Source organism: Pseudophryne corroboree, chromosome 6 (assembly GCF_028390025.1).
Source record: "Pseudophryne corroboree isolate aPseCor3 chromosome 6, aPseCor3.hap2, whole genome shotgun sequence".
NCBI lineage: Eukaryota > Metazoa > Chordata > Amphibia > Anura > Myobatrachidae > Pseudophryne > Pseudophryne corroboree.
In genome coordinates, this window is record NC_086449.1 from 396,387,119 (window position 1) to 396,399,517 (window position 12,399).

At 43.8% G+C, this 12,399-nt stretch overlaps 1 long non-coding RNA gene across 1 annotated transcript in view; it reads left to right on the plus strand.

The window, feature by feature from the left end:
* LOC134935320 (uncharacterized) overlaps window positions 1-9,778 on the plus strand; it is a 144,637-nt gene extending 134,859 nt beyond the window's left edge. Inside the window, exon 5 of the long non-coding RNA XR_010180056.1 lies at window positions 9,708-9,778. This is a non-coding gene — a long non-coding RNA (uncharacterized LOC134935320). The remainder of the gene's footprint in view (window positions 1-9,707) is intronic.
* The last annotated feature ends 2,621 nt before the right edge of the window (window positions 9,779-12,399 follow it).

A 12,399-nucleotide genomic window follows, 5' to 3' on the forward strand; every position in this document is an offset into this window, starting at 1 on the left:
CTTGCAGTTTTTAAACAACTGCAGCACCGCTATATTTTACAGCATACAGGAGCAGTGTCCTTTTCATTTTTAACAACTGCACCCCTGAATTTTTACAACATACAGGGCCAGTGTAATGTTATTTTACTGCAGCACCCCTATATTTTACAGCATACAGGAGCAGTGGCTTTTAATTTTTAACAACTGCACCCCTGATTGTTATAGCATACAGGGCCAGTGTAATGTTATTTTAACAGCATCACCCCTATATTAAACAGAACACAGGAGCAGTGTGTTTTTAATTTTTAACAACTGCACCCCTGAATTTTTACAACATAAAGGGCCAGCAGCACCCCTATATTTTATGGCATACAGAAGGACAGTGCCCCTGCACCCTTTACAACACAGTGACAGCCAAGACAGCAACACCCATGTATTGCTGCAGCACCCGGCTGTAACAGCACATGAAACACCAGTGACAGCCAGGACAGTACCCCTAACACAGCATAGGTACACCACAGTGACTGCAGCAGCACCCCTACAGAGCACACACTAACCCCACCCAATGCCACCACCCACAGAGTAAGACAGAGGTCTGTCTCCCTCACTCTCGAATTCTGGAGTAAAACTGGCGGTGACGTACTGCTGTTTATATGGAATCCAAAACCCACAGCAGGATGATGACATTTTGCCTCGTTCTGGTTTACGAGTCTGGTTGGGAAGTCCCAAGCTGGACTCTGATCCAGGCTCAGGACAGGATGTTCGTGGGGGTTCAGTTCTCTGGGAATTGAACCCGCTCATCTCTAGATCTATATTTGTGGCTTTGGATCACACACAGTAATATAGCAGTAGTGTACGGCAGCCACAGTACTAGTCGTCACTGAGTGACGCACCAATATAAATATATTTTTGGCTTCGGATCACACACAGATATATAGCAGTAGTGTACAGCAGTACTGGTAGTCATCACTGAGTGATGCACCAATAGAAATATCTTTTTTGCTCTGGATAACACACAGAGGATACTGTATATAGCAGTAGTATACATCAGCCGCTGTACTAGTAGTCAGAGTGACGCATCATTCGAAATATATTTTATGCTCTGGATCACACACAGATCTATAGCAGTAGTGTACGGCAGCTGCTGTACTAGTAGTCAGAGTGACACACCAATAGAGATATATTTTTTGCTTTAGATCACACACAGAGGATATATAGCAGTAGTTTATGGCAGTAAACAGCCCTTTATAGACAGAGAACACCTAGTCCTATACATACACTGCTACAGTATGCTACTATGCAGAGTCCTAACACAGCGACAGCACACCCAACAAAAGTCTCCTGCAAAACAACCCCTCTGCTCTCTCCTGCCCCCTCTGCTCTCTCCTGCCCCCTTTGCTCTCTCCTTCCCCCCTTTGCTCACTCCTGCCCTGCTTTCTCCCTGCTTGCGCCTTCCCTAAGAGCACAGAAGGAACATGTCCTTACTGTGCACCGGGACTATATAGAGAATACAAAACCCGCAAGATCTAACAGTGGGATGATAACGTTTTGCCTTGTTTTTGGACCTGAGTTAGGTGCATAAAACTGAGCCTGACTCGGATCGGGCTTGGATACCCAAGTTCAGGCGGGTACAGTTCTCAGGGAACCGAACCCGTTCATCCCTAATTTAAACTTGACTAAATAATATGTGTCAACCACTTATAGTGCCAAATTTGTTTTCTAAAAACAGCTCAGGAATTGTTCTTGTTTTTTTTTAATGTGTAAAATAGTGAAGAACATTTATTTAAACTTATCCAATATGATTTAAAAAATAAATATATATATATATATATATATATATATACATACAGTATATATATATATATATACCAATGCAGGTGTCCCTATATGAAAGGAACAGGCGGCACTCCTCTGGACTTTGTACAAAAGAAAAGCTGGTGCTTTATTCAAGCAACGTTTCAAGGCCTTTTCATCAGGTGCAATAAAAATGAAGGGAAATAAACATACCTTTTATAAGAGGACTCTGGGTCCAGCAATGTGTCTCTCCCGCCCCTCAATAGATGGCGCCATTACCGTAACGTTATTGGCGCTCTGAATATATATATATTTATATTTGTAAAAATCTATATTTTTTCCAAATATTGGAACATTGGATTGTCACCATTAGATCATCGGGAACATTGCGACTTTCATTTTTCCAGCGGTTTCTCATCTGAGTAGCCACCAGGTACACACTGGTGGGGCTGGAGATTAATTTACATTTTTCCAGCGTCTGCTAATTTCTGCAGCTGCTGGGTGGGGGATCCTGCAGTGCTGACTGATCAACAGTGAAAAGCAGCACAACATACACTGCGGGAGGATGTAGGGAAGTAGAGGTACAGAAAGGTCCCTCTAAGACAAGCAGCTGCAGGAAGATTCTCTTCCTGCAGCCGCCCATACTGTGTACCTGACTGTTCACATTGTTTGTGATCAGATCAGATAACAAAGTACCTGGTGTGGTTGCAAATGATGGTTTCATGCCAGGCAAGTTGTTAACACCAAGCATTTTTTTTATTTTAGTTAAAAAGAAGCGAAACTATTATTACTTCATGATGAAGCCTTGATCAATAGAATGTGTTGTGATGGACAAACTTGCTTTTCAGAAGCTTGTCAATTATCTGTATGTTTTTAACAGCACTATTTCTATGCTTATAATGTGATGAAAAACCCCAAACCGATGCTTAGTATATGTACTTTCCACACTTTAAATAGAAGCATGAATGCCATAATATATAGCACTAAAAAGAGAAATGTCATTTGAACACAGGGGGTCATTCCGACCCGATTGCATGCTGCACTTCTTTGCAGCCATGCGATCTGGTCAGAACTGTGCATGCACGGTGGCCGCATTGCGAAGGCGTCTCGTTGCCCGGTGACGGTCGTTGCCAGGCCGCGACGCCGCGTATGAAGAAAGCGGTCGCGGCAGCAACCGCTAGAAGATTGATAGGAGGAAGGCATCCTGGGAGTGGTTTGGCAAACGCAGGTGTGTCCAGGCATTTGGATGGAGGATGTCTGATGTCAATTCCGGGACCTGCATCGCTGAAATTCCTCGCACCAGGTAAGTATGTCTAGGGCTAGTCTTGTTATACACAAAACTTTTTTAGCATAGCAGGGCTGCACAAGCGTTCACAGCCCTGCTATGCACAAATACACTCCCACACAGGCGGCGTCTAGTTGATTGCATGGGCAGCAAAAAGTTGCTACGTGCGATCAACTCGGAATGACCCCCACTGTCTCACACCAGTGCAAATAGTGTGGGTCCAAAAAATTGATGATTGATCTGGTGCTCACATGATATCAAGGATGCTCACAATAAGAAACCTTTACATAATCATAATACCTTATTCAAATGGAGGCTTCTTTATTTACCTCATACTATGCTGCTCAAGTTACTTTGCTAAATAGATTTATGAGGAATGTACTTGTGGGTATGACAAGTGAAGCCGATATAAAAGTGACTTTGGACTATTGTTTTCATATGTGACATAATTATTATCCTTTATTTATGTGGCGCCACAAGGGACCTGCAGCACCCAGGTACAGAGTACATGAACAAAAAGGTAAAACAAGAAAAAAGTGACTTAGAGTTCAAGACAATATAGGACAAGCACAGTGTATATAAACATAGCTGCATCAGCAGACGACAATTAAATAAGTGTTACGGTGGCAGAAAACTGAGGGATTAGGTGCCGTTGAAGGGAGTATGGAGTAGAAGATGGTTTAAGTTAGATCAGAAAAGGCACATGAGGGAAGAGGGCCCTGCTTGTGAGAGCTTACATTCTAAAAGTACATTATATTTATGTTGTATTATTGCTGTATTTGAACTTCATACAGTAAGTTCACTTTTGCTCTGCAATGTTTTTCAGCTGTTGGTACAAAAAGTCATGTCATATTTGGTAAATCATATATGTCAGTACACAAAGTATTCTAAACTTCCGTCTTTATCCAAACTGCTGACAAACAAGTTTCTGGTATTTACTGTAGCTCCCTGTTATGTCTAAAAGGCAAAATCTAAATAATAAACATGCAACCTTTGAAGAACTCCTTCAACACAGACACCCATTTTAGGACTAAAGTCACATTTAAAAAAGTGGAAGCTATGTAACATGCTCAAGAACTTAATGTTAGGAAGGAAATGGTATCTAACTAAGAAGTTAAAAGTAAACTGTTTTTTGAATAAAGGGCCTAATTCATAGTTGATCGCAGCTGCAAATTTGTTAGCAGTTGGGCGAAACCATGTTGCTTTGCGGGGTAGTAGATATAACACATGCAGCCTTGAGATGTTCTCCCTACTAATACAGAGATTAAGCTGACTCTACCCTAACGGGGTCAGCATTACCACCAGTCCAGGTGGGCTTTCGTGTATTGGTAGGGGAGTTGGATACCTTGAGTGATTAGTGATGGGCTGGCAGTTGTCCCCCGTCTAGGAGTACAGTTGGGTGATTGGCAGATTGTTAGCACCCATCTACAGTAAATTGGAGTATTGTTTGATAAGGAGCTGGCAATCGACTCCCATATCAGATTATCTTGCTGGAAACAGTTTACTATACTTAGGGCCGTTCTTTTTTCACCACTTTCCCTTTAAATAAATAAATAAATAAAGCTGACCCTCTTCCCTGTCAATAAGTCTCATTGACTTTATTTCAGATAAGTTATAATGTATCCTGTGTAAAGATGAGCGGGTTCGGTTCTCCGAGATCCGAACCCCCCGAACTTCACGTGTTTTACACGGTTCTGAGGCAGCCTCGGATCTTCCCACCTTGCTCGGTTAACCCCAACGCGCCCGAACGTCCTCATCCCGCTGTCGGATTCTCGCGAGATTCGTATCCTATATAAAGAGCCGTGCTTCGCCGCCATTTTCACTCGTACATTGGAGATTGAACGGAGAGGACGTGGCTGCGTTCTCTCCCTGAAAATCTCTGTATCTGTGCTCAGTGTGCTGCAAATATCTGTGCTCAGTGTGCTGCAAATATCTGTGCTCAGTGTGCTGAAAATATCTACATTCTCTGCCTGAAAACGCTCCAGATCTGTGCTCAGTGTGCTGCAAATATCTGTGCTCAGTGTGCTGCATTGTGGGGACCACCAGTATATAATTATAGTAGTACAGTACAGTAGGCCATTGCTGTATCTTGCAGCTCGGTGTCACTGCAAGTATCCATTCCATATCTGTGCTGCATTATTGTGAGCAGTATATAGTAGGACAGTGCAGCATTTTGGTGACCAGCAGTATACATATAGTAGAGTACAGTAGGCCATTGCTGTATCTTGCAGCTCTGTGTCACTTCTAGTATCCTGATCAGTGCTCAATATCTGCTGCATTATTGTGACCAGTATGTATACTGTACTGTGCGATGTGTGTTATACACATGGTGATTTTATACATCCTGTAATCTGTACTGAGCGATGTGTGAGATACACCTGGGGATTATACACCCTATATACTGTACTGTGTGATGTGTGAGATACACCTGGGGATTATACATCCTATATACTGTACTGAGCGATGTGTGAGATACACCTGGGGATTATACACCCTATATTATTATTATTAATAATATTATTATTATTATTATTATTATTATCCTTTATTTATATGATTCCGCAGCACCCAATTACAGAGTACATAAATAATCAAACAGGAAAACAGCAACTTACAGTTGATGACAGTATAGTACAGTACAGGGGAAATAAACATAGTTACATCTGCAGATGACACTGGAATAAGTATCAGGTGGCCGTAGACTGCTGGATGTGGTACAGTTGAAGATTATTAAAGTAAGACAAAGGATAAGCACATGAGGGAAGAGGGACCTGCTCGTGAGAGCTTACAATCTAAAGGGGATGGGTAGACAGATAGGGGTGACACAGATGGGGTACATAGAGAACGTGGAACAGAGGGTTAGGATGAGATTTGGCTGGGTTTGGTGAAGAAGTGGACCCCCAGAAGGCACAAGTCAATACTTAACATTGCAACATTTTACTGGGCTATGCAGGAGAAAATTAAAAATAGGGGAAAATAAAAATAAAATAAAGAATCGATAACTTCTACCGCTTTCAATAAGGTCAATGGAAGCTGAAATAATGGACAACTACCTCATGGAAGCCAGATTCAGTAAACCAAACAGTACTTAGCAGAGTTAGGAATGAGTGCTTATGAAATACAGTAACATTTTGTCATAATATTTCAGAAACTGCATGGCTGGTCTCTTGCACTCTTTTGCTCTAATACACCACCTGCTTTAGGATTTATATTCAAAAACATTATGTCTCCATAATCCCAAAAACGTCAGTCTTCTTGGAAAGTGGTTTGTTCCTTTGTAAGGGAAAGAGAACAAACGTTCTCTAACAACGGTTTCTCAATTTCTTTTTCCTCTGGGAAGGGATTGTGGATTTGCAGGAATATCTGAGCATTTCTGTAATCAGAAAGCAGCGACTTTCTACAAATGTTTACATTAGATTACGTTTGGCAAAAAAAAAAGTACAGAATCCCATTTAGGATGTCTTCATCAAATCATAGACATAAATATGGAAATCGTCATCAAACTTAATGAAGTACACAGATGGTTTAGCTTCAACTTGATGAATAACCATGCCAGTCCTTTTTTGAGCCATCTTCTTTTGCATTTTCCACTTGCTTGCCCACCAGGCTGTCCACAACCTCCCCTGGTTCTCTTTCAGCTGGAGGGGAATCATTTGAGTCTGACATGATCCGAAGATCTCCTTCTTTATAGTCATCTAAAAGTTGAAACATATATAAGACTGGGTCCTTTTCATAGGTTATATAATAATAAAACCAGGTGTTCATAATAAGTGCTCGTGCTAATACCATCCCTCGCCACTCATCCTTGGAACCATCCTCTATTTCAAACATATGCTCCACTGCTTTACCAATCATTGTGTCAGCCAAATGGGCATCGCTGATTCGGGATGAGGCAACTCTGTCTGGTAGAACTTCAAGAGCAGACACCCTTTCATCCTTGTGAAGCTCAAGTCCATAGACACAATCAAATCCATCATACTTTATAAGATAGAGGGAGGGATTCACTGGTACTTGATCCAGAACTGTTTCATTTCCACTGGGTTATTGGCCCACTGCCCTCTTTCCACCCATGCTGTATTCTACAGTCTACAATATTTCGCCTTGGCTGGGAGATTGGTTTACTTGGTCCCATATTGTTTCGATGTTTCTTATGAGATGTTCTTTTCTTCATCATATTTGCAGAAACACCTGCATGTGCTGCATCAGCTCTTGATCGCAGAGTGGCCGCCTTTCCAAATGGAGTCTTCATTCAACTGTGTATTAAAGGGCAGCAGGGCTGCCGAACTAGGGTGAAAAGTGTAGTCACTCCAAGATTGTCGTAGTCCTTCCAGTCTACATGAAAAATAACCCCTTCCTTTCCACCTTTCAGAAAAACTCTGACCCTCAACTGCTCTGATCAGAAGTCACTTATCTGGGGCAGATAGGATGTGTTTCCCTTCACTCCCCCTGCAGGTGATGGCTGCGGCACAGTGCTCCCCTGCGGCCAGTTGCCTCAATCCTCCTCCTCCCTCCTTTGTCAGACTCCGTCACCACCACTGTGCGCTGCTATGGAAGAGCAGCTCCCGCCTCACTCCCCCTGAACTTTCAAGCCCTCCGCTCAGACACTCCAGCGCTCGTTCCCTTCCCTCACCCCCTCCCTCTCCACACACTGCCAGATTTGGAGATGGCAGCTACTATACGGCCGCCTGTCACTCTGCTGCCAGGACCAGGCCTCGCCTTCCTGCCAAATACTGATCCCTTTTAGAGCTGCATACTGTATAGTGTACTGTGCGACGTGTATTATACACCTGGTGATTATACATCCTGTATTCTGTACTGAGCGATGTGTGAGATACAACTGGTAATATCTGTGCTCAGTGTGCTGCATTGTGGGGAACACCAGTATATAATTATAGTAGTACAGTACTGTAGGCCATTGCTGTATCTTGCAGCTCGGTGTCACTGCAAGTATCCATTCCATATCTGTGCTGCATTATTGTGAGCAGTATATAGTAGGACAGTGCAGCATTTTGGTGACCAGCAGTATACATATAGTACAGTAGGCCATTGCTGTATCTTGCAGCTCTGTGTCAGACTCAGTTCTAGTATCCTGGTCAGTGCTCAATATCTGCTGCATTGTTGTGACCAGTATATAGTAGTACAGTGCAGCATTGTGGTGACCACCAGTATATAGTAGTACAGTACAGTAGGCCATTGCTGTATCTTGCAGCTCTGTGTCACTTCTAGTATCCTGATCAGTGCTTAATATCTGTGCTCAGTGTCAGTGCTGCATTGTGGTGACCAGTATACTACAGTACAATAGTCCAGTGCTGTTCTCGCTGCTCAGTGTCAGTTCTCCGTAGTATCATCAGTGATCAGTATAATCAGTTCTCAGTATAATCAGTGCGCTGTTAGACGTGTGCCCGTTTTCCGCCATTAGTGCAGTGGGATTTAGACAATTGATTAAGTTATTGTATCCCCGGTACAAAATCCCATCTAGATTCCACTTCACTAGGCAGGCGATAGCGAGATTTTACCAATTAATATCAGTGATTTATAATTATTAATTACAGTGATCTTGCCAAATAATTCCAGTGATTTTGTCATTTTCTTCCAGTGATTTGGACCAATAATACCATTGATTAGAAGGAATAATTCCAGTGATTTTGTCATTTTCTTCCAGTGATTTGGACCAATAATACCATTGATTAGAACGAATAATTCCAGTGATTTTGTCATTTTCTTCCAGTGATTTGGACCAATAATATCATTGATTAGAACGAACAATTCCTGTGATATTGAGGTGTTTGTGTTGCTTAGCTTAGCCGTCCAGCGACCACAGTGCACCTCTTTTTCTCTTTTTTTTGCATCATGTGCTGTTTGGGGCCAATTTTTTTAAGTGCCATCCTGTCTGACACTGCAGTGCCACTCCTAGATGGGCCAGGTGTTTGTGCCGCACTCTTGGGTCACTTAGCTTAGTCATCCAGCGACATCGGTGCAACTTTTAGGACTAAAAATAGTATTGTGAGGTGTTCAGAATAGACTGGAAATGAGTGGAAATTGTGGTTATTTAGGTTAATAATACTATAGGATCAAAATTACCCCCAAATTCTATGATTTAAGCTGTTTTGGAGGGGTTTTTTAAAAAAAAACAGCGGAATCCAAAACACCCCCAATCCGACAAAATTTTTTCACACAAAACCCAAAAATTTTCTGGTGCATATCTCTAATCCTGTGTAAGTACAGTATGTAGGCTGACATCAGCCGATAGCTTATGAACTAGCTGGTGTTTGCAGGACAAATCAAAGACCTTGTCATAGTAGGTTACAACTTTAATGTGGATCATCTACTAAAAAAGAGAGATAGAGGAGTAAGCTTTGGTTATTTGCAGGCTTAGGGGTAGGACCTTGATACAGTCACACAATACAGACACAAGGAGAGATTTTCAAACATTAGAGAGTGGTAAAGTGGAAAAGTACCCCATAGCAAGTAATCAACGTCTGCCATTTCACAGGCTATGTTACAAAAATGAGTTACAGTAAAAGCTTATTGGTGGCTATGAACAACTTATCCACTGTATCTCTGTCCAATAATTGATAAATGTCCCCCATAGACTGCAGAGGTAATAATACGGGTTCTTTCTGTAATGCATGTATTTTCTCTTCACCAGGCTATGTGTCAACTAATTGTTTATTCTGGTACCTGTCATTGCTAGATCAGGATGCACTAAAGAGAATGAGTAAGTGATTATTTGAACTGACAGTACTTTTCTCGCCCTCTTCTAAACTGGGACTTAGATGTGCTCCAGACCTAACTTGAGAAACTTTATTATTATTATTTTTTTTAATCAGCAGTGGCTGATTAAGTCTGTGTTGTCTATTTAATAAATGTTTTAGAGCCTAAGCAAGTCGTCTAATAGTCTTAGACAAGCCGTGCTTACTGACAATTGTCAGAGTTGCCAGCATGGGTCTACCTTAGGCATTTTCTCTAATATACTATCCATGGCAAGGAGACCTAAGTGATCTCAAAAGCTTGTGTCTAAAATCTCTTTAGTCAATAGTATACAGAGTATATCTAAATTCTACTTTTTCATGAGTTATTGCATTAAATGCTCAAGAACTGTAAATTTACTTGATGTATTTACATGGCAGTCAATTCTTCTTCACAAGAAAGTGCATTATTGCTCACAGTGAAGTCACAGAGAGATGCATGATTAATTTAGTAAACTTTAAGTTTGTCATATTTGTTTTGTTTGCACAATATCTAGTGTCTATTTTTGTATTATTTCCTATTTTTGCATAGTACAATTACTCAGACAGATTAGCATTATATCTCATTGGTAGAAGTTGTCTATACAGAGTGATTCAAAAGTCGCAGTAACACTTGTCAAAGTCGCAGTACACCCTTTTGTTTCAAAAACTAGATTCAAGATGGCTGACTTCAAGATGGTGCCCATGTTCGGTACATACCCTAAAAGATAGCCCACTTCACCCATACCTTACTTGAGTATTCAGTTATCACATTTCCTGCACACTTTTTGAAACAAAAGGGTGTACTGCGACTTTTGAATCACCAAGTATATTAGAGTGAAATTTGAATGCTGTTTTGAATTACTTAATTTAATATTTAAATGTAACTAAATGTTTAACAGAAATAATAGAGCTATATAAGCGTTATGCATTGTCCAATAATTAATGTTGCACCAATGCAATGTTAGGTTCACCTGTTGACCCCAATCCAACCTTTATTCTGGGGACCAGCAGTATTATACGTTCTTTGCCTGAAAAACGCTCCATATCTGTGCTCAGTGTGCTGCATATATCTGTGCTCACACTGCTTTATTGTGGGGACTGGGGACCAGCAGTATTATATAGGAGGAGTACAGTGCAGAGTTTTGCTGACCAGTGACCACCAGTATTATACATTCTCTGCCTGAAAAACACTCTATATCTGCGCTCAGTGTGCTGCATATATCTGTGCTCACACTGCTTTATTGTGGGGAGTGGGGACCAGCAGAATTATATAGGAGGAGTACAGTGCAGAGTTTTGCTGACTACCACCAGTATTATACGTTCTCTGCCTGAAAAACGCTCCATATCTGTGCTCAGTGTGCTGCATATCAGTGGCGTGCGGTGAGGTCAGTGGCTGGTGAGGCACTACAGCAATAATGTCCGCCGAATCCTGACGATGACCCCTACCGCCGCTGAGCCAATGCCCGCTACTGCCCCTGCGCCGATGCCTGCTGCCACCGCCAATGGCTTCCAAACTCGCCCACCATCAACTGACCCAGTCCTCCTCCACTAATTTGCATCTCAGTCCGATGCCGCCACTGCCGCCAATGCCCGCTGCCTGCCTGCTCATCATACTTGGGATATATTGTACATTTTTATAGAAAAAATTATAATAATAAATGTTTGGGAGTGGGAGGAGGACATGAATGCAATTTTGTTGTCCAGGGCTTCCATTAGTCAAATTGTAAAGATGTGCCCTGTGGGCACATCCGTGTTGCTGTCCCTAGCTGGTGGCAGCGCTGGGGCAGCTTGTCTGTCCCCAGCGCTGAGTGTGCGGCGGCGGGTGTCTGGTGCAGGGATCGGATGTTTCCCAGCACCAGGCTGTCGGCGGCGGGGAGCGGCGCGGCGGCGCTTTAAACTTGGCGCCGCTCGGGCCGCCAATCAGAAGCGCCGCCCGCGGCTTTTTGAATCCGGCGCCTCCAACGAGCCAATCGCGGCTCGCGGGGCGCCGGCCAATCACAGAGGGGCGCGGCGAGCACCGATTGGCTCGCCGCGCCCCTCTGTGATTGGACGGCGCCCCGCGAGCCGCGATTGGCTCGTTGGAGGCGCCGGATTCAATTGTAAAGATGTGCCCTGTGGGCACATCCGTGTTGCTGTCCCTAGCTGGGGGCAGCGCTGGGGCAGCTTGTCTGTCCCCAGCGCTGAGTGTGCGGCGGCGGGTGTCTGGTGCAGGGATCGGATGTTTCCCTGCACCAGGCTGTCGGCGGCGGGGAGCGGCGCGGCGGCGCTTTAAACTTGGCGCCGCTCGGGCCGCCAATCAGAAGCGCCGCCCGCGGCTTTTTGAATCCGGCGCCTCCAACGAGCCAATCGCGGCTCGCGGGGCGCCGGCCAATCACAGAGGGGCGCGGCGAGCCAATCGGTGCTCGCCGCGTCATAGGCCCCGCCCCCGGCGTCTGACGTCAGACGCCGGGCGGGAGCCTGAAGAAAAGGCCGCGCCGAAGAGCGGCGAGGAGGACGGGCGGGAGCAGCGGAGAAGGTCGTCGGCGCGCCGGAGCGCGGAAGATAGTCCGGCGCCGAGGAGAAGACGACGGCCGTGGGAAGAGGAGCTCCGGTGGCCGCTGAAGAGGCCGG